Below are 4,676 nucleotides of genomic sequence, written 5' to 3'. Positions count from 1 at the left end.
CAGCCGGCGTTGGAGGGTACTGGGATGCATTGGGAGGCACTGAGATCCCTTGGGATGCATTGGGAGGCATTGGAGAGTTGGGAGCAGCTGGCGCTGTAGGGCACTGGGTTGCACTGGAACGCAATGAGATGCACTGGGAGGCATTGGGAGGCACTGGAGTGCCGCAGCTGCTGGCGTCGAAGGGTGCTGGGGTGCACTGTGGTGCACTGTGATGCACTGAGATCCCCTGGGATGCACTGGGAGGCACTGGAATGCACCGGAGAGTGGGAGCAGGTGGTGGTGTGAATTGCTGGGGTGTACTGGAATGCTCTGAGATGCCCTGGAAGGCAGCGGGAGACACGAGGGAACGGGGAGCAGTCGGGGTTTTAGAGTACTGGGAGGCACGGGGAGGCACTGGAGAGCAAGGCCGCTGGCGTTGGAGGCACTGAAATGCACTAGGAGGCACTGGGATTCACTGGGAAACGCTGGAATGTGCTGGGAGGCATTGTGGAGCATGGGGAGCACAGGTGTCGGGTATGGGGACAGAGGGGCACTGGGTGACCCAAAGGTGTTGTGGGTGCGGGGCCCTGAGGGGAGTGGGGGTCACGGGGGGGGCATTTGGGGGTCTCTGGGGCCGGGGTTGCAGGGGGGTCAGGTTGGACCCTGTGTCCCCTGCATCCGCTGTTACTCCTTGCCCACCCTGAAACCCCTGAATACCCGGCCCCCACTGCACCCCCTGTAGCCCCTGCCCACCCTGCACCCCCTGTACCCTCTTTCTGCAACCTGGGGTCCCGCTTTGGTGTCCTGACACGTGGCACTCTAACATGTGTCATGCTGTGCACCCTGTGCAGATGTGTCTGTGCACCCCAACATGTGTTGTGGGGCACATCTGGCAGTGCACCCCAACACCCAGCCATGCTCACCAACGCCCTGTTGTGCACCCCGATACACGGGTCCCCAGCGCATGGCCCCCCAAAATGTGTCAGTCATGCTTTGCACCCCAGTCCGTGTCCTGGGGCACAGCTGGCTGTGCACACCCTGCCACGCACCCTGTCACACAACTGGGCACAACCCGACACGTGGCTGTGCACCCCAACGTGTTCTGGGGCACACCTGGCCGCATAAGGGCTACACACAGTCACAGGCACAGCCAGGTGCTCACACTCACACTCACACTCACACTCACACTCACACTTCCCGCTGCCCCCCCAGGCAGCTCCTGGACAGGGACACCTTCTCCAAGTCGGACCCACGTGAGTGGGGCAGGGGGGATGGGGTGTGTTTTAGGGTCTCTGGGGGTGTTTTGGGGGGACTCTGGGGGCTTGGGGTTACTGGGGGTTTTGGGGTCTCTGGAGGGTGTTGTGGGCTTGGGGGATGTTTGGGTCTCTGGGGGGTTTGGAGGTCTCTGGGGGGCTGGGGGGTCTCTGAAGTATTTTGTGGGGTATCTGGGGGTTTTGGGGGGGGTCTCTGGGAGCATTAGTGTCTCTGGGGAGTGTTGTCTGGGGGTTTTGGGGCTCTCTGAGGTGTTTTGGGAGGTCTCTGGGAGTGGTGTGTTTCTATGAGGTTTTGGGGGTCTCAAGGATGTTTTGGAGGGTTCTGGGCGTGTTGGAGCTCTGGGGAGTGTGGGGGTCTCTGGGGGTTTTGGGTGGTCTTTGGGGGTTTTGGAGGTCTGGGGGATTTGGGGACTTTTTTGCTGGCCACAACCAGCTCTGTGCCAGCACCTCCAAGCATCTGTGTGCAGGACCCAGGTGTGGGACTTGTCTTGTGAGCTGAGGTGCCCATGGACAGGGGTACCAGTACGCTGGCTTGGTGTGTCCCCAGGTAGGTGAGGATACAGCGGGAGATGGATCCATTGCCTTCAGGGTTTGGAACTAGATGACCTTTAAGGTCTCTTCCAGCCTGAACCATTCTATGGTTCTGTTCCATTCCAGGTGGCTGAGCCTCAGCCTCCCAACCCCTCTGCCCTGGTCGTGCTGATATCTTGCATCAAGATCCTGATAAGGTGTTTCCTGCTCCAGCATCCCAAGTGTTGTAACATCCAGCTGCTTGCTCTCTGAGTGACAGCTGTGTGTGCCCCAGTGTCCCAAAACGAGTGAGGAGCCAAGGGAGGCTGGCCAGAAAACTCTCCCTGTGCTCAGCAGGGTGGGATCACAAGCGCTGTGCCTTGGCAAGGTGCCACCCAGAGCTGAACCAGGGCCATGCTCCTGTCACCAGCCAGCCCTGGTACAGTTGGCAGGTGCCCCTGGCAGCCAGTGGCCCTGGGCACAGCAATCAGCCAGCCGGCGCCCTGGGGATCTGGGGAGCATGTCGAGGTGCTAGGCAGGCAGCCAATCAGCTGTCGGCACGCAGCCAGGCCCCGTCCCCCTGTAATTAACAGGGTGTTAATTGCGGGGTAACGAACAGGGGGTGGGACCGGGGGACGGGCGGCCCCGCGGCACAAAGCGGCACCTGGGCCCACCCCGCCCCTGTCCGCCCCGTGTGCCCCGGCCCGAACCCGCTGTCCGCCCTTGCTCCGCCTTATCCGCCCACACGTGTCCCCATGTCTCCAATCCCATGTCCACATGTTCTCGTGTCGCTGTGTCCCCGTGTCGCTGTGTCCCCATATCTGTAAGTCCCCATGTCCACATTCCCATGTCCCACTGCCCCCGTGTCCCCACCCTCATTCCCATGCCCCTGGTTTTTCTCTCCTGTGTTCACACGCCCCTGTGTTCCCATGTCCTCATGTCCCCATCCCTATGCCCCCATGTCTCTGCATCTTCATGTCTCCATGCCCCTGTGCCCATATCACCACATCCCCATGTGCCCATGTCCCCGTGTCTGTGTCCCCATATCCCTGTATCCCCATCCCCCATGGCCATGTCCTGTGTTCCCATGTTCCCATCTCCATGTCCCTGTGTCCACATCACCACATCCCCATGTCCCGGTATCTCCATGTCCCTGTCCCCACCCCGTGTTGTCCTGTCACCCCATTATCCCTGCTGTCCCTGCATCCCCCAGTTTGGCCGGACCGAGGTCATCGACAACTCCCTGAATCCTGACTTCCTGCGCAAGTTTGTCCTTGATTATTGCTTTGAGGAGCGGCAGAACCTGCGCTTTGACCTGTGAGTGACCCCTGCGGCCCCAGGGTCACCCCCATGTCCCCCAGGGTCACCCCCTCACCACCTCAGCACAGGCCCCCAGAGTGTCCTTGTCCCCATTCCTGTTCTGTCCCCACTCCTGGACCATCACCACCCTTGTTCATAACCCTGTCCCCATCCTTGTCCCATCCCATCGTCATCCCTATCCTATCCAGTCCGCATTCTGTCCCTGACCCATCCTGTCCCTATTCACATCCCATCCCTGTCCATTCCATTGTGTCCCTATTCTACCCCATCCTGTCCCTGTACCCGTCCTTGTCCCATCCTACCCCTATTCTTTTACCCATCCCATCCCATCCTGTCCCTACACCTAATCCATCCCTATTTGTGTCCCATCCCTGTCTCATCCCATCCCTGCCCCTCCTTGTCCGCCTCCCATCCCCATCCCCGTCCCCATCCCATCCCTGTCCCTGTCCCATCCAAGGCCCCCCATGTCCCGTTCCATGCCAACATGTCTCCTCTGTCCCCAGGTATGATGTGGACTCCAAGAGCCCTGACCTCTCCAAGCATGTACGTGCAGGATCAGCTCTGCTCCCCTGGCCTCCCTGGGATGGGCATCCCCCTGGTAACACCCAGTGTTCCTGATCCTGCAGGATTTCCTGGGCCAGGCATTCTGCACCCTGGGGGAGATTGTGGGCTCAGCCGGCAGCCGCCTGGAGAAGCCCCTGACGTGAGCCCCCCCTTTGCCCCAGTGTCCCTGTGACCCCAGTGTCCCTATGCCCCCATGTCCCACCCCAGTGAAGCCCCTGATGTGAGCCCCTCTTGTGCCCCCAGTGTGCCCAGTGCCCCCAGTGTGCCCATGTTCCTCCTAGAGAAGCCCCTGACATGAACCCCCTCATCCCCAGTGTCCCCATGTCCCACCCCCAGAGAAACCCCTAGTGTGAGCCTCCACTGTGGTCCAGTGTCCCCAAGGTTCCCAGGGTCCCCATGTCCCCCCACTGGAGAAACCCCTGATGGTCGCCCCCCTCAGCCCCAGTGTCCCAGAGTGCCCATGTCTCTGCCCCAGGGAAGCCCCCAATGTGAGCCACCTCCCCCACTGATCCCAATGTCCCCATGTCCCCCCCGGGAGAAGCCCCTGACATGAGCCCTCCCTGGTGCCAGTGTCCCCAGTGGTCCCCAAGTCCCTGACATGAGCCCTGCCTGGCTCCCATGTCCCCATGTCCCCCAAGGTCCCTTTTGGTGTGCCCAGGATGGACCCAGACCCCAGAGCTGACAGTGGCATTTTGGGGGGCTGGCTGTTTGTTTGGGGGGGGGGGCTGTGGCTTTTGGCAGGAAAGACATTTTTGGGGTCTGGCTTTTTGGTGGGGATTGATGGGTCTGGCTTTTTCTTGGGGTGGTAGATTTTGGAGGGAATGTGGTTTGGAGGGGTCTGGCTTTTAGAGGGGTCTGACGATTTTGGGTGTTGGCTTTTTTGGGGGCAGTTTGTTTTGTGGGAACTGACTTTTTGGGGGGCTGAATGTCTTTTGGGGACAGGCTTTTTTGAGGGGAGGAACAGCTTCTTTTTTGGATGCTGGAATTTGGCAGGGGGCGGGGCTGGGTTTGGTTTTTTTTTTTTTGGTC

General features: G+C 60.3%; 1 non-coding gene across 1 annotated transcript in view; it reads left to right on the top strand.

The window, feature by feature from the left end:
- The first annotated feature begins 493 nt into the window (after window positions 1-493).
- The window catches only part of LOC103616490, a 14,546-nt gene continuing 10,363 nt past the window's right edge, over window positions 494-4,676 (top strand). Inside the window, exons 1-5 of the transcript XR_001862371.1 lie at window positions 494-513; window positions 1,192-1,232; window positions 2,383-3,080; window positions 3,587-3,626; window positions 3,710-3,809. This is a non-coding gene — a transcript (copine-5). The remainder of the gene's footprint in view (window positions 514-1,191; window positions 1,233-2,382; window positions 3,081-3,586; window positions 3,627-3,709; window positions 3,810-4,676) is intronic.

The sequence above is a fragment of the Corvus brachyrhynchos genome, unplaced genomic scaffold (assembly GCF_000691975.1).
Source record: "Corvus brachyrhynchos isolate BGI_N302 unplaced genomic scaffold, ASM69197v1 scaffold555, whole genome shotgun sequence".
In the NCBI taxonomy this organism is placed as follows: domain Eukaryota; kingdom Metazoa; phylum Chordata; class Aves; order Passeriformes; family Corvidae; genus Corvus; species Corvus brachyrhynchos.
The sequence above is the reverse complement of the archived record's forward strand: the minus strand, read 5'-3'. Positions and strand labels throughout refer to the sequence as shown.